We start from the raw sequence: 18,263 nt of genomic DNA, 5'->3' as shown, positions 1-18,263 counted from the left end.
GACGTACGCGGGGGGGTAGCAGGGCAGGACGATGTTCGACGTTAATTTTATAATCCCGGCGAAAAAGTTACGAGCCCGGTAGTAGTAGTCCGAGCGATTCTTCCTCTTTTTCTCTTTCTCTCTTTCTCTTTTTCTCTGCCGGGTGTCTCGCCGCCATCCTGGTTGTTCGCTGTACTACTGTTTTTCATTTCAAATTTTTCTTTGCCGTAATAAGTCCTTCCTCCGTCCGCGAGCAGAGTTTAATCTCTCGCTGTGTGCCCGCGATATTTTATGCATTTTGTGTTCTTCCACTTTTCGATTTAACAGAATTCATCTCAGTTATGCGCGGCGGAAAAATAGTTTCAGAAACGCTGTTCCGTTATTTGCGTTATTAATTAACGAAATTCTTTCGGAGGCAAATTAAAAAAGCGCGTAGCTGCTAAAGCGAAACGTACTCGTCTATTTAAATTTCATTCCATTAACAGTACACAGAGCGACTGAGTTTTTCTGTTCTTTCTTGCCTTAATTTTCGTTGCTTCCGCCTCTTTGTCTTTTCATTTTAGAAATCGACCCTTTTCCCTGCCTGCTTTACAAATTGCGCCAACGTCGCGTACCTAAGAAAAGGGTTGCGCGGTAAGCGGCTTGCTGTTACCACTCCAACGACCAATGGCTGTTAAGTTTAGTCAACTTGCACTTCAACGACACCTTTTTCACTCTTTTACCTCGCGTAAGTTGTACCGGCTGCGAAGAAACGCATTTGAAAACGAGGAGTGTCGCGTAAAGTTTAAAAGGCGGCTCCGCGTCGAACTTGATTTTTCCCAGCGAGGGTAATTTCTCTCGCGACTTATGTACTTTCAGATATCGTGGTCCCTTGAATTTCGTTCTAATTAAACATCGTCGCGTAGTAATTAAAGAAAAATAGTACAGTTTAATTAGTCAAAAAATTTTTACACTTTAGCAATACTTTTATATTGTTTTAACGTCGTCGAGCAGGAAATATTTTATAACGAAGCCGATTTATTGGGGAAGAGTAAGAAAAAAAAAAAAAAAAGAATTGATTGCTCCCGATCTTTTCATTTTAACGTCGGGAACGGACGTCATTCGCGCTGTAATGAGAAAACCTTTCAAGTCAAGGAGACTGCGCGTTATCTGCAACGCATGACGGGCCTCGTGGGGTCGACTTGTCATCGCGACCGTACGCATATCCTATCCTATCCTATCCTCGTTACGCATCTGCGCGAAGGCGCCCGCGTACCGCGAATCAATCCTACGTATAATCAGCACGACAAAGCGGATGCGACGTCGAGATAGGCTGGAAATGATGATCCCAAAGAGAAAGAAATTTCCACCCTATCCCCGGTTTCTCTTCGTGCGCACAATGCATCGCATGATGCAAATCGTAGCTGGAATATCCGGATGACGAGCGCCGCGAACGTTGGCCGTTACATCATAAAAGCGCATCCGAGTAATAATTCGATGGCAACCGTTGAAGATACACTCGTAACACCGCGGGGCATAAAATAGAGAAATAAATCCGTACGCGAATATTTGAGAATGACGTTCTCTATGGGTCTATTATATATGCATTGTAATATTAGATATGTATCTTTCGCATTTACATTCGATATACATCGAACGCTCGTAGGAATATACGGTACACCGTGGCAGATGCATGCGCGAATGGAGCACGGCGATTATTCTCGTCCTCGTGATTCGTATTATGCTCAGCCTTTCCTCGGTTGGAGAATAACGTCCTGGCTGTAATTACGCGGGATGAAAATGCGTGTCGCGTGCACGCACGTACTGTTCTTTTTTCGTTTCAACGACGCATTATGCGTGCGTTCCACCGCGATCTCTTACGTTCTTTTTTTTTTTATGCCTCGTACGCGGAGCTTTGTGGCTGATCATTGCGGATATATACCCTTTGATATTCCTGTCTCCTGGAGCATTCACTCGAGTATTTGCCGAGAAAATGGTCGCGTCAAGAATTCTTTTTTTTTATTTTTTACTTTCTCGAAATTTATAAATATCGTGTATTACGCAACTTGCGCGGAATTGCTGTTGCTTACTTTTTTTTTTCCCCGTGTAATATTACTACCGCTCGCATGCAACATAAAAATGTAAGAGATATATATATATACTGCGGACAGCATCGCAAGTTTTGAGGAAGTGCAGAAGCGGCGATGAACTTTTATCGTCTCTCGCGCCCGAAACTCCGATTAGCCTGGTGGGCGATAGCGATTCTTCTTACGTAATATTTTTAGAAACTGTGGTAAACCCAATGAGCACTCTATTCCAAATGGCGCCAGCGGTAACACTAGATTTGCGGCGACATCCGGCAAAAAGCCACCCCCCCCATCCGCGGCTCGACTTTGATTGCGGCGGTGTCACGAAGAAGCGCGAATTTGCCGTTCTCATTCTGACCCAGTTCAATTTCGTGTTTGCCGACGCCGGTACTTCCGCGGTACTCCATGCTCGGCGAATATAATTTACTTTTAGTGGAAAAGTTTAAACGGCCTTTCTTTGGCGCGACCGGCGCGGCGCGCGTACCTCGGCTGCTCGCATTAAAGGGAGGTCGTTGGCCCGAACATTTCCGCGGGTTTGATAGCGCCGCCGGTTGCTGTTTATTCTCATCTTGATACTTGACGCGCGTCACGAGGAATTCTTGTAATTTAATCACACGGGCGACACTTACGTTTTTAAGTACGTCGAAATTGAGGGGGGAAAACGGTCAGATTCGTGTAACAGTCGCGGCGAAAAATTTTATCGCTCGCGTCAGGATTCAGCAAGTCGATCCCTCGTCTTTAAACTCTCAGGACATTGCCCCGAACGTATCAAGGGGTTTGGTACCACTGGCATAGATGCATAAATGCTCGACGCGCACGTATGCGTCGCCGGCGGGCGCACACGAGCGCGTCTGAAGATGCGTGTCGTGCGTGTGCTCCCGTAAGACGCGCGTACCTACGGTGCACGCAAATAAATATGCCATGCGAGGAATCGGGGTGCACGGAGAGAACGGAGAGTGAGGAAGAGGGGCCGCGGATCTACCAGCGGGGTGCAACAATAGGCCCTCAGTAGTTGCCATGGTAACACCATCAATCCCTTAGCAACAGCTTGAGATCTTAAAGCCGAGGCTTCGCCGCGCTTTGTGCGATCATTTAATGACGGTGGTATCCGGGAGAAATCCCGGATCATGATGGATTTTCCTCGCGCGAAAATGGCGACCGGTATGGGGTAGCGTAATCAAACCAAGCGAACCGCCATCGGAGAGGATGAAGACTTTGACGTGTGGGGTGATTTTCAAAATGGGATGAATAAATGGAGGGTCGTTAACAAAGCTTATTATAATTTTTTATCTAACTGATAGAGCATTTAATTAGCGGAAACAACGATATTATTAATGCGTTTGAGGAAATAGTAAGCTCAATATTAAACGGGGGGAAAAAAAAAAAACCTTAAAATGTTGGAATCACCGAGTCTTGTAACAGGTAGCCATATGGTTAACATTCGTTACTTTATTGCGTCGTAAATTTCAACGGCAGTGAGACAGGAAATAAGTGTACGCAGTCAGCTATTTCTACTCTAGATTGATTGCCTCAAATGAAGGCAGGAAGTTGTTGAATTGAATCGGAACCGCCTTTCTTTAACAATCCAGTTTTTCATCAACGCACGAGAGATGAGAAATGAGAAAGTGATGATGTGAATCTTTAAAATAATCTTCGCGCTTCGGGGTAAAGTTCTTCTATTTCTTTTTTTTTCTCTCTTTTTTTCGGAATTTATTACGCGAACTACGGAGTGACAGGCAATTAATTCCGTTGCCAGAATCACACACGACATTTCCATTGTATCTCCGCGTGTCAATTAAATATATTTTATTTTGCAACGGCAAAATAAGTGCCGTCCATTGCACGCACTGCAAATCGTCCTTAATTGCTTTCCCTTCGTTTTCCCAATTACAGTTCGCAACTTCTCAGGCGCTGCTAGCTTTCTCTGTAAGGCCGCCGTCCGCTCGGCAGCCACTCAACGTTCTTTCATTAATTTCTACCTGCTGCAATTCCGCCGGTTCGCTCTCCTGCGCGGACTAAATAATAAAGCGAAGACTGTGGGGCGTATAGCCAAAGTCGTGCCTAAGTCCGACGTCGTAGCGGCGCATGTCAAGCAGACTGCGAGGGTGAGAACCCGACGAGCTTAGCGGGAGGAAGATCGTCCTTTTATCGTTCTCGTCTTCCGCCATCTTCCACCGCCAAGCTCGCCATTTTTTCCTCCTTTTTTTTTTCTTCCCCCTCACAGCCACTTCTCCCTCTCTCTATTCTCCACTCTATTTCGACTCTACCTCGCTGATTCACTCGTTAGCGCAATTACATATTTAACGTTCAAAATTTCCACTCGAGCTCGTGTTTCCACACCGAGATTCCCACACGAGAGAAGAGGACCCCGTTCTCTCATTGCCGGCGCACCGGATGCCGGCTGCCCTATCAGATCCAGTTTGATCCAGCCGCTCTTACGAAGCCGACGAAATTCTTGGTTAATTAGATCGCATTCACGAAACGTGCGCGTTTCTGCTAGTCCGTAATATCTAACCCGTTTCGGTTACCTTCCGACAGTGATTTCCATATTTCAAGCAAAATCCCTCGCGCAAATAGATAATTTTACTCTCGTCGTACACGTTTGTTATAAAGCACGTCTGTTATAAAGCAATTTTGTTTTTTTTTTTGTTTTTTTATTTTAATGGCAGCGTTTTATAATCGTTTGTAACGCGAGCAATCGCGAATAAACTGATTGATATCCGTTAATTGATTTGGTCGCGATCGAGCATTCGCCGCGACAAGAATGTTTCAAAATACGAAGGGCGCAAGTGTTCATTCCGAATGCCGGGAACACATCTGCATGTAAATTGATTGATTTCTATGCGTTACAGGCATCACCCGCAATCCTGTAAATTGATTCTTAATTAAGTGTCAAGCGCCGAACACTTGAATCGGCGTATCCCGCGAGCTGCATTGACGCGTAACGTGCAAGCTATTCCATGTATAAAATCAACAATAGCTATACCGCTTTTAATAGAATATAAAAAAAAAAAGAATCTACAATTTTGTTATAAAGTGTAGGTTACTATTTTATCCAATTCTCGCTCGTAAGTCAAATCTATTTACGCCAAAGGGTATTACAAATTTTATTTGAGTTGAAAATAAGTTGCTTTAAATTCTGAGCTGCTTTAACTCATTTCTAATTATGTTAACAAGAAGTACGAAACAATCTTTTCGATTAAATAGTAACGGCATTAAAATAATTACACACGATGTTTTTAAATGAGAACGGAGATCTCGCAAAGCACGAAGCGAACGGTAAGTGGATGAGGCCGCGTACTTAACGAGTTTACTCTCTGGAAGATAAAATGGGAAGCGTGTTGAAGCTATCTAACACGTGGCCCGACGTGGGTACGCAAAGAAAAGGAGAAAAAGGAACAGGCGGGGGAAGGGGGAGGAGAAGGAAAAGCGAAGAAAAGGGAAAGAAAACGACGTCGCGGATATCTTTATTCTCGTCGAGTCCGATATTTATGGCGGGCCTGCGTCTCGGCGAAGTGCCGTCGGGCATCGGCGCAACAGGTAAATCGACCGATCAGCCGTCGTTAAAAGAAATCGGCACCATCCGGGCGCGGTGACGTCACGCGGATATGATTACATTACTGTTATCGACCAGCTTGATAGCCGATCGCCTTCCGCGCGCTCGCCGCCACCGTGGACGTGTAATCCAGTCGAGTGAACCGCGAGCTGCAGCCGCACAGATAGAATTCTACCGGTAACGCGCCGAGAGACTAGAGATTAAACCGAGATTAAGTTCGCGCGCTTCTTCCGACGCAGGTGGTACGATACAGGTGTGTCGGAAATTGTTGCGGGGCCTGATGTAAGATCACGAGCTACGTCGGCCGGTCAGCGCCACGGATTTATCGATCTTACGCCCCCTCCCGTTAGTGTCGATTGACGAAATCAAATCGTCAGAACGGGAACGCGACACCCTCGCCTCCCCCGGGTTACCCGCCTTCATTTCCATACCGTCGACCGCGCACCTACTCGTTGTTTTGTTCGCGGGGGCCGTCGTCAGGGGCGCGACTTGGAAATTGGCAGTACGCATCGCGCGCCGTGTCCCGGGCATTGATTAATGGCGCGCCTGTTGCAGCCCCGGTTACAATGCAATTTGCTTTGCGCGCGCGGGCGGTGCAGCGGCGGTCCGCGCGATAGCGGCGTCTGCGGCGCGGGACACGCGTGTGCGTGTGTGCTCGCAGCGAAGTGACAAAGCCGTGACAAGAGTGACACGGTGACATGGAACGCGCGACAACTAATTAATCATCCTGGCGCGGCCGAACGCGGCGGATCCCCTTCCCCCCTCTTCCCTCGTCCCGCGCGTTGCATCGCCGCTGCACTCCGCGCGGAAGGGCCGGCAATGTGTACGAGGGGGGGGTATACGCGTGTGTGCGTAGTACGCGCGACACAATGAATGCATCGGCATGCACCTACCTAGCCGTCCTTTTGATACCGCCGGGTGTCCTGTGACGCGTATGCTGCCGCAATTGCGTGCACGACCGAGCTTTGCGTCTTTGTCCGAATTGCGAGCGCCCCATTCTGCTTGAACTCCTTTCTCTCCCACTCGCGCCCGTAACCCCTCTGTAACCTCCGTTTCTGTCCACCCTGCGTGTATAGTTGCACAACTCGAAGCCCTCCCTTCCAACAGCGATCGCCGTTCGATTTGCCTATCGGCACTGTTGCAGATACGCGTCGAATCGCGCGTCACGCTTACCGTCGGCGTGCGGTTTCATCAGGGTGGACGTTCCATTCGGTTTCGGTAGAAAGTGCGCGATCGCGCGTGTTGGTTTAGCATTAATTACGGCCGCGGCAAGTGGCCGAGATTAATGGCTGCGGTATGCCGTGTAATATGTAATATCGAGAACACATTTGGCCGGCGTAATGTATTATAAGCGCGTACCGGCAAGTAGATTATCGTAGTTTCGACGATACACTCCGCGCTACCGAACGCTAATGGATATTTTTCATTCACTTATCGCGATAAATGGGTTCGTTATGTTTTACGGCGCCGCGCTTTTAAACGGGAGTATTAAAGGCCGAGCAGGTGCATCGTTTAAGGCTATTATTATAGCGCGATGCGCTGCAGAACATTATAAACATTTTATAAACGTGCGGTAATAATTTCATTTGCTTGCGTAACGTGGCGTGGGTTTATTAGAGTACAGTAATGAGTTGATGTGCGACGTGGCCGTATAAATCGCGGGCTACGTGTGTTTCGGCGAAGATACTTCGGTAACGATCCCGCTCTAGTAGTTAGTCCTGCCGTCGTGAAACTTTAAAGAAGCAAATAAATATCGAAGCAGCTCGGAAATCAGAAAATCTTCGAAATGAGAATCGAGGCCGAGGATCTTCGGCAATTTCGTTAAACTATTGAAGTCAACTGCACCCTCGAGTGCAACCTCTCGCGAGCTACTCGTTTCTCTCTTCGGCTCGTCGTCGCGCACGCGTCCACCCATACTCGCGCATTTCGCAGACACGTCCGTACGTGCGAGCCGCAATACACTTCGCGCTGTTATTTTCTCTTTCGTCGTCCCCTCTTTCTCTCTCTCTTCGTTTCGTCTTTTTTTTTTTTTTTTTTCTTTTCGCATTTTCCCGGACCATTAGCGCCGGAGGAAGACATCAGCTTCCACTCAGTGATTACCGGAGAACTGAATTTGCATAACACACGAGTCGCGCGCACGTACCGCCATTTACATTTTATTTTAATCGCGGTAATCGATTGAATCTCCCCCGCGTCCCTTCAGGTCGACGGGACGAACCGGGAGCCGATCAGCCATCCGACCCACCGAGCAATCGCGGCGACCGAGACGAGGGGGTGTGGTCCGGGGCACTTTAAATAAAAATAAAGTGTTGTGTCGTGGATGCGCACAAGCGAACGCATTAGCAATTGGGGTGGAGGCTGCGATATTAGCTTTAACGAGTTGGGAGCTTCCCTACCGCCGGAATTCGTCTGCTAGGCCAGGCTCTCGAAAGTATTTCAGCGCCGAGGTAGACGACCGTGCAGGGAGAACGATTGGGGTATGCCTTACCGCGAGACACATTGCGCCGCAATTCTTTTTCCCAGGGCGGTTCCGGGAAGTTACGGAACTGGACTTCTCGATAAAAATAATCGCGCAATTAAAATGACGCATACTCGTCTCGCGTATATGTACCGACCTTAACTTCGGACGCGGGAACCTCATCCGTACGCGCGCGAGAGGAATCCGTAGGTTCATCGGAAAATTGTTCTTGTCGTAGATCTCACCCGGTGGGAAGGAGACGGGGTGGGAATATAGCTTTGCCGTGGCACGTCGTATTTGTGCATTACGGGAATTGGACGTCGTCGGCTCGCACATTGCCCACGAAGGCCTTTTCCCCCCCAAGTATCGTCGCTGGGGCGGCGCACCGCGACCCCCGAAGTACCGCCGTCGTCGCCGCAGAATTCATGTATTTTCTGGATAATAATTTCGTCGGATGCGCGCGCTTCCCTCTTCTATTACCGGCCACAAATTACGGTGGGTGCACGGCCGGCAGTAGTTTTGATATACGGGTCCATACTCCTCCGCGATCAAGCGCGATTTATATGGTGCAACAATAACGTTTGCCCTTCGTACGGGAGTCCACCCGTGTATTTCACCCACGACAGTTTTACTGTGGGCACCGTAATGTAACGCGAGCGTAAACGTTAACGCGCGTAAAGTGAGCATGCATACAATCGCCGCGGCTTTATATGGCGATCATCTTACACCGCGCATTTATTACGTGAATATATCATAATACATATATCATAATAATAAACATCATTGACGGTAATATAAATTATTTTGCATTCGTTGCATTAAGTGTTGCATATGCGCGAAAAAAAAAGTGCCAGCTATAAAAAAATTAATTCGATATCAATTTCTGGATTTAATTTGTGACTCCCCTTTTTTTTAAGTGTTTTTTTTTCCTCTAATTTTATTATTATTTATTTCCTAATGCGCTTAAATAATATTTAAGAAATTAACGTTTTAAAATGAATTATTTTAGAATATTAAGTGATGTCTCGTTCATCTTTGTCCCTTGAAATATTAATAAAAAATACACGACGTCGTGCATGTAAGAATAGAATTAATGATGCAGAAGCTCATTTCCGCTAACGTAGCCTCTGGGCCGGGTTGAAACATTTATTCAGAGCGTAACAATAGAGCGAGTATCAAGAGACAGACGCGAACACGTTATTCCAAAAGGTATTCATTTCGAGACGGGCCGCGCGCATTGTTCTAACGCATTTCGATATTAATCGTAATTGAAGCATTTAATGCCCGGTAGCGTCGATATTCCAATAATTCAACCTCCCCCTTCTGTCATGGGGTGTAATGGTGTGAGGTGCAAGGGTTCCCCGTTCGATTCCCGTGGGATCTGGTCCTTCTCGGTTCTGCGGCAATGCATCACTCTGTCCGCAGCCCCGTAACTCACCGCGCGACTCACGTTCGTCCACACGCAAACCCCGTGCGCATACACGCAACACACGCACGCACGTCGGGCACGTATGGTCAATAAACGCACACGTACACGCCGGTAGGTGCGCGTACGCGCGGCATAGCGATGGAAAGACGGGGTCGAACAGATATATGGCCCGAAGTGAACGACGTATCTAATCTAACCCTTCTGGACAAGATACTCCGTGATGGCCGAGGGGGCTGGCCGACCATGCGTTAACCATAGCCCTTGGGCAACGAAGTGTAATCTAAAATTACAAGAATCCACCGTGGGTCATTCCGAGGACTGCCATTTGTCACGCGTCGCGACAATTGTTATCGACAGCATCGTCCGGCGAAAAACATACACGCGGACGTGCCGCCCGCACGACAAGAAGTATCGCTTTTCATTGGCGCTATCAGTATCCGATGTAATCCCGGGAATAGTCGGCGCGCTGGTCACTCGACAGTTCAATCTGTCAACTTCGAACGGAGCCCTGTTGTCGTTGCGGTAACTCACGCCGTTCGACGCGACGTAGTAACAAAATTTAGATAAGCCGTCGCCCCCACGTGTTTTTCAGGTAGCGTGCATTCTTAAAAAACCGAAAGATTTAACGGAAGCCAGAGAACCGAAGGCGTAGATGTGAAATCTATTATTTCCTACCGTCGGGGGAGCAAACAAAAAAAAAAAAAAAAAAATATCGAAGCGACGTCTTTAAAAGTTTTGCTTCCTCGTATTTTTCTTCTGTTCGCCATCCCTACGAAGGCTCTCTGTAGGAGCGAAAACCATTAGACCTGACACAATTGCGCCGCGGGTGTCCGGGCGAGAATGAGTAACGTGAAGAGAAAAGGCGTGGAGAGACCGAGAGACCCGGCAGTCTTTCGATCGAGAGGCGCGATTTTTTTTTTTTTTTTTTTTTCTTATCCATTACCGGGGCTAGAGACTCGGTGAAAAGTGAAATGATAACCGCCAACTAGAATAATGATCTGGAAATAGGCGTGACCGTCGTAGATGCCATCGGCGAGATAGTGCCCGCATCGTGGCATCTGCTACGTCCACTTTTGTCACGGCGGCGGCCAGGAGCGACCGACGAGATGCAGATTCGCTCGATAAAAATGATTGAAACGCCGTGCGTGTCGGCGCGTGAACGCGTGTGAACGCATCGTGTAACGATTCGCAGCTAGCTCGAGCGGAGGAAAAGGGCGAAGAGGGGAGGACTCTCGTTCGGATGCGAGGCTGCTGCGGAAAAAAAAAAAAAAGCGTCGCGATCTCTCTCACCCGCTGTGCCGCCGCGCTCTCGACATGAATGGCTCTCGACACTGACCTACCCAAGGGAGGCCACCGCCGGCCGCCGCGCTCTTCCGGAAGACTTGCTATCTCCGGAAAATGATCGCACCCGTATCGTGAAATTATGCCACGGCGTAATAGCGTACGCTAATGAGCGTACGCGTGGCCCTGGAACCCGAGTACAACATATGTCGGAGGGCAATGTGCGAAACGCGTACCGAATGAAAGAAGCGTGAACGTTTGTCTTGCACGTAGCATATAAAAGAGACCGTAATATAGTATTTTAACATAAAACGCAAGCCTTTGTCATTAATGAGGTTGAAAAAAAAAATTGGAGAAAGTACGTAACAGTGGTGCAACCTTGAACCGTACCCATCCAGCTGAAAAGCTGAGAATCGCTTTTAAATAAAGCGGCGCGAAATTTTCCCTTGTATTTAACGAGCCTGTAAGTCGCGTTCGTATTAATATTTTTCGATTAAGGGGAGTGGCACGGGATATATTAATTCGTAAAAAGAAATAATTTTCCAAAATCCGTTACGCGCTGCATGTTATATTGGCCGTAACGCGATACACCTTGACGACTTCCACCTTCAATTTAGAATAACTTCGGTCCCTTCCCTATAACGATCAACCGTGTCGACTATGGGAGTAAAACCAGTTCGAGAATAACAGGCGATTCAATTTTCACCGCGTACGAGTCTCGCGCCGGGGTAACTTCCTGTAATTAATTATATCGATGGCATACGGCGGGGGAGGCCTCCGCCACGGGGTCGGAAACGGCCCGACAATATGTCCGTGACATGATTTTCATAGCGTGTCGCAGTCGCACTCGAGTCGCAGCCAAGTCTCGAGGACTCGGCCGTGCAGGAAGCGGTGCTGCATTAGTCACAGGCCATTTTGCCACCAGGCGTGACGGGCGCGCTCTTTTATTTTCCAGCGTTAATTCGTGCCGCCCTTACGGCGTGTCATCCGCGTGCGTCCCACTTTTTTTTCTTTTTTTTTTTTCTCCCCGCGCGTTTTAAAATCCCGCACCGATCCCGCGTGGCCCGCGCGTCTCGGGTCCCGTGGCCACGTGGCGACATAGGGGTGCATCATAATGCATCTCGCCGTCGACGGGAGTCGTCGTCGTCGTCGTCGCCTCGGTCTCGTCCTCCTCCGTCGACCCAGATGCATACATAATTAATGCCGTCTATTAACAGAGCCCGCTAATGGGTCTAACGGCGCGTAAGCGGGCGATTTTTACGTGCCGGTGAACGCGAAGACAGTCGGGATGACGGCGATAAATATTGATGAACGCACGGCGAGTTATAGATATTATCGGCGACGGGTGAAGCGGGATACTGGCTTAATCGATAATTAATTCGTTATAAGGCTAAGTGAGATGACTGTGCGCTAAAGTGACAAATTATTTCTGCCGAGTTGCCGCCGCGCGTCGAAGCACTGCGATGTTTACGAGATAATATTAAGTAGCCGGGCAGATCATGTATGTGGGACAAGCTTAGATTGCTACAATGATTTGTTTCAATTAAGCGCGCAATAAAACTGGTAGGGATAATTGCACCTATCGAGCAGATAAGGCCGGCTGGCCGAGTAACGCCTCGTTCTGCACGTCACAGGATTCGTTGCGCGCGCGCGGCCACTAAAAAGCTCATAAATAGATAGCCACTATATAAAGCTTATAAATAGATCTTCTTATCATCGCCATAATTGTCATTTATTAAACTGATTGAAATACAGCGCAGTATATAACGCGACAAAATTTTAACGAGCGGCAAGATAGAGTTGTGGGATCCGCGCGAATTCGCGGAGGTAGCGATCGGCCGCGCGGATGTCGGTAATTAAAAGAATTACGGGCGGAATTATTTTTATTTACGCAGGGAGTCGATTCGTTTTATTATGCGTCAAACGGGCGGCAACAAATTCCGCTAACGAGGCGAGCCGCGCTCAAATATTCAAATATTTACGAGAACGGCGGCACAAAGGCAACGGTGTCGCGATACTAGAAGCCGGAAAAAAGGGGTGCGCCGTCGCTGTGGGGCGCGGTATCACCGTGATGATCAAAATGATCGAAAGGTGGCGAGCGAGCCGGCGAAGTCGGTCGTGTCGAAGGCAAAAGGGTGGACGGAGGGGACGGAGAGGCTCAAGCGAGGATCGCGAGAGCAGGGGGCGAAACCGTAAGCAAAGTGAATCTCATTAGTCGTGCCCCGTTGCATGCAGGCAACAGAGGCGCGCAATGTCGGTGAGGGGGTGAGGAAGGGGGCTCACTTTGATGTCAAACGAGGTGCCCCGAGGCCGCCGCCTCGTAGCACGCGCTGTTATTGTTATTACGAACCGGGGCCGCTTCTAATTATCAAGAAGGAACCGGAAGTCGCAGGCCCGCGACATCGCCGAAGCTTTGCAAGCACCGCGAAATGGGTGGAAGAGGGGAACCGTGGGTGGCGGCCGGGATAGGGATCGTATTACCGCGAGTTGCGAGATGACAGCCGTACCCTGCGATCGTGCCACCTGCGTTTCCTCGATAAACGCTTTCACCGAACGTATGACGAATTTCCCGTTCACTTTAATAGAACGGATATTAAGAAGATTACGAGCTACGCGTTCTTCTCGCGTGCGATAAATTATTATCGGCTATCAATGCGGAATAATAAAAGCGCAATTACGAATTAAACGATTATTTTAAACCTTGAGAATTACGTCGAAAGAATCTAAGTGCATAGCTGTAGAGTCTCAAAAATTGTTTTTTTATTCTAGGATATCCGTGTACTCCACCGTCCCGTCTTCTTCCGATCCCGGAGCCGATTGCAAGTTAATCGCACGTAGAAAGCGACACGGGGTATAAATCCCGGAGCGTATGTCACACTGATTGCACATCCGCTTCCGTCATCGGTCCGCTATTATAAAATCGGCCCCACGAAAGAAACAGTAATATTTATTACCGGCTTCCGTTCAATTAGGGGTTGACACGGGGCGAGAAGGGATCGACTCTACCAGACTCCCGCTTGTCGATGCGCTCGAAATCTATGTTTCCACCCCTTCTCCTCTCCCCCGTTCGTCTCTCACGTCGAAGGGGTGCTCGAATTTATACATTGTTCACCCCCGTTCTTCCGATTCGGGACGACACTCGCGAAACGGTTCGAGAGGCCTTTTTTTTTTGTTCCTTCGCGATACCAGAGGGGCAGGGGAGGGTAAGCAACGCGTGATGTAGCAAGGGGTTTGTAAATAACCACTTTTACGGCGGCGGATATGTAACATGATGGGAATTGAAATTGATTTGCGAACGAGCGACAATGCCGCAGCGTGACGCTGGGACAGCAGCTATACATGAGACAACGTGCATTTAATTTGACTGAAAATATCACGATGATAAAGTATTATTATAATATATTATTACTCGTTTATTTATTACTTAAATTTTTTTTACCTATCGATTTCTTTTTTAATTATTCACGGTATCCAATTTTTAATTTGAACGGTAGACCTGTATGTTCAGTAAAGCAGTTGATTTCGTGAAGGTCCCATGGTGTAATGGTTAGCACTCTGGACTTTGAATCCAGCGATCCGAGTTCAAATCTCGGTGGGACCTACAGACTGAAATCTGCTTTTTTGAAAGTTATTATTTTACATATTCGCCATTTATTTTACGTTAAGTTTCGTATAATATGCAATTTTCTTTTTTTTTTTTACACTTGCATTTTATTGTGCCACGTGTTATTTAAAAAATACGCACGGAATTGTGCGTGCAAATTTATATATGAGCAGGTCTACCGTTAAATCAACATCAAAGAGATTTCGTTATAATCGCTGCAGCCGATAATCGTGTGTCCGAGTGTCAATTGCGAAAGAGCGTCGCTCGATCGTCCGCCGAAGTCGCTTAATCAGCGATTACGCAATCGCGCGACTAAAATCCTACAGCGCGGTCGTCCGTTTATCGTCTACGCATAATCGTCGGACGATACGCGCTCGCAGAGCCCGCGTTATCGCATTGTCGCGCCTCGCTCGATTTCGCACTGTCCATCAGACCTCTTATCTCTCCCGGATCACCCGCCGGACGCGCCCGAGTGACTTTTACTGCCTATCGTTTCGAGCTCGAGCTCGTCCGTTTTTTTCGCCGTCGGTGTTGAAGTTACGACGCGACGCAATGATACCGCGACAATCGGGGGGGTAATAAAAAAAAAAGAAAAAAGAAAAAAAAAGAATGAGGAAGCCGCTTGCAGCGTTGTACGGAGAAATACGACCCGCGGCCGATACCATCCACCCGACTATGGACTCAATGTAGGGTAGATTTCGATAATTCCGGATTTACGTTCGGATCGAGGACGGGGCCTCCAAAAATACCGCATGCCGTCGCGTGTAAACTCTCTATGCAGATTACCCGTTTAAATTTAGCGACGTGAACCCCGTCGATAGCGAGTCCGCCGCGAGAAATTGGCCGTGTATATATTTTTAGGAGATACATTTTCCACCGGACAATTTTACGAACGTAGGTACGCACCGCGTTTTCGCGACGAGCACGTGTTCGCGACGCGTTTATCTGCTAACCATTTCGCTGGCGCGTATAAAGAGCGGTTTTACGATCCCGCCGAGACAGCGGTATCGTCAGGTGGGCGGACAGCGTGTGCACACGAGTGTGCGTTACGCAGGTGGCTGCGGGGACACGTTCGGAAAATCTCTAACGATACGTTCGGAAGTTGAAACATACATAGAACTGTCACTTATTGGTCTCCGTGCTCTTTGACTTTTCCTCACCGCTGAGAATTACCGTCTTACCAGAACTATACGTTTTGCGGGACACTCCGCACGTGTTACGCGTACACGGTCACGCCAAATATAAAGCTCGCATTATACCGGGTATTACCGGCGTGAGCGAAGCGTGCATGAATCGCGACCGCGAGGATAAGTGATGCGAAGGGAGGGGTCGTCGGGGGCGATCCATTTAAAATGCGGATCCGATATACTTTTTTTCTTTTTTTTTTTTTTCCCCGTCGTTTAGCGCGTTTTTCCGCCCGTTTCGTAAACACGTGGAGGTAGGCTTAATGGCGCGCGTTTATGCCGCCTCACGTGTTTCGCCCGGCTGCACAAACGTTTCTGCTAAACGCTACTTGCTGATTAATTGAGACGGCACGTGATTGTTAATCAGTCACGGTGATGAGTTTCGCCGGATTAAATAAATTACGCCGGTTCGAGGGACTACTGTTAAATCTACTTCGTTATCGGCGCTATCGATTTCTTCAAATCGCGGGGGATCCACAGGTGTTAAACGGATCGGCGATATTCCGAGGTAGCCCGTTATATGATAATCACGGCGACGCTCCCGATCGGGAGTAAACGACACGAATAAGTAATCGGCGTTCATTAATCTCGGCGGGTCCTCGTTTCGTGAACCAGATTTCCCGCGGCGCGGGATCGTACAGCGGATTCAGCGTAGGCGGCGGCGACGGTAGACGACGCTCTCCTGCGATCGTTACCGGAAGTTCATCAAGATGTGACAACGCTACCGTGAAACTCCCGCGCGCTCGTAAAATACTTTCCCAATTTAAATTTGAGCGCGTCGATCCCCGAGAACTTTTCGGTTAACGAGCGGAACTCCGTAACTCAGACAGGCGATAAAATACTCCCCGTAATGACGGAACGTGTAATCGAGAGTCGCACGGGCTTTTATCCGGATATTTCTGCTAACCGGAAGTGCACTTTCGGAGAGATTCCGTCACGATTGCCCGCCCGATAAAACGTCTGCCGATCGCTCTTTCGAAAATCTGAAAAGCTTCTTCGCGGCATTTTAATTTACGACTTGAGATATCTTTCGCATTGATTCGCCTTAAGAACGCTAAAGAATGCGCTTAAATTCTTCCAACGACCGTGTGCCGGCAGTGAAACTCTAGATTGCTGGCGAATGACATAAAGCACGACTGTCTCGAGTCTAAATTAATAATCCCGAAGTGGCTGCTTATCGCGGCGATAGGTGGTTGAAAAGTTTTAAATCCCGATACTGTTAGCGTAACGTGGTAGGTGGTGCGCGCGGGAATAAAAGTTACGTGGCAGTAAATTAAGAAGATTTATGCGTCCTTCCACGACGTTGGATTTATCGCGCTTTAGACTCGCCCGCGCTGGAGCTTAACTGATCGACAATGTCGAGCTTACTTGGCGAATATGTCGTGTCCCAGTTGCGCGCGTACACTTTCGAAAGGTTTCGCATAATCGTCTCGGAACTTGGTGGCTGTAAATTCAGCCTTATCCGCGAGATAATGCGCGGGGAAGTCGGGGCAGTTCGCAATCGTCTCAAAGAAAAGGTGGAGAGTGATATTAAAATGGCTATCGCCGGATATCATAGAGCTCGCGAATGAGAGATTGGATTAACGGGTGATGAGATTTAGCGATGAAATGGATATTATACGATTATTACGGAACGTTGGCGGCGATCTTTCAACAATTACGGCATCCCGATGAGCGGCCGGCAGATTCACATAGGCGAGAATAAAAGCTCGGGGTTTGAAAATTGATCACGTCGAAAACTCGCGCGCTCTAAACCTATCGCGAAATTTATTTCGTCGTTCTATATTTCGCATCCGCCAGATAACAGCGTACACAGATCTCTATCGTTCCGAGGATGAGACAGGAGAACAAAGCGTAATGTTAAAGCTATCGGATATCGCAGATATTCAATCTCCGTGAGTGTGGAGCGAGCAGAGGAATGGTTTAAGACGGTAAACAACATTGAGATTAATAGCGGTCCAGTATGATGAGACACTCCGACAAACACTGGGCGATTGTTATAATATAACCCTTTCAACGTTACAAATGACACCGTCCGATGACGCCGTCATGCGCCGCAAAAGCGGCAATCGAGCCTGGAACGCGTCCAAATTTCATTGCATTAAAAGCTTCCCGGTTGCTCTTCGCAAAATTTATTTCCCGTGGCTTCTCAGTCCGCCTGTCTTGCGCAGCTACGAATTTCGTTGCAGCGCCGCGATATGCTAATACAAACGATCGCAAACATTCCATTATCCGAATCATAATGCACGTCTACGTGCTTCAGAGAGCTCTTATAACCGTCTTCGCGGCTAAATGGCTGTAAAGCTATCCGACTACCCACGTTCTTATCCACGAGATAATACGTCGCTTGGCCGTCCTGGCGGCGGATTACCGCCGTTCTTTCTCTCTACAAATTCAAACGCGGGAAAGACGGCCGCACGCGATGGCAAACGGGGGCGGAAGGACATTAAGCAGCGGAGCCGATTGGATAACAAACATTTTATCGCGTTTAATTTTGAGAGCGAGCGCCTCCGCGACGGTAAACTTTAACAGCTTCTTCGGCAATAAATAATATTATGCACGCAGCCAAGGGGAGAGAGCCCGCGGGCGAGCGAGCCGCGGGGCAATTAAATAAAATGTGATACCGTTCGAGTTATGACGGGGAATCTTTATAGCTTATGGCGTAACTCCTTAAATCCAAGGGAGGGGTATAAAGTAACTTCGCCG

The 18,263-nt window shown here is 48.2% G+C and overlaps 1 non-coding gene across 1 annotated transcript; it reads left to right on the top strand.

The window, feature by feature from the left end:
• The first annotated feature begins 14,298 nt into the window (after positions 1 to 14,298).
• On the top strand, positions 14,299 to 14,370 carry Trnaq-uug (transfer RNA glutamine (anticodon UUG)). The gene has a single exon. It is a non-coding gene; the product is annotated as a tRNA-Gln (tRNA).
• Positions 14,371 to 18,263: the final 3,893 nt, after the last annotated feature.

This window comes from Cardiocondyla obscurior, linkage group LG07 (genome assembly GCF_019399895.1).
Source record: "Cardiocondyla obscurior isolate alpha-2009 linkage group LG07, Cobs3.1, whole genome shotgun sequence".
NCBI classification, from domain to species: Eukaryota; Metazoa; Arthropoda; class Insecta; order Hymenoptera; family Formicidae; genus Cardiocondyla; species Cardiocondyla obscurior.
The sequence above is the reverse complement of the archived record's forward strand: the minus strand, read 5'-3'. Positions and strand labels throughout refer to the sequence as shown.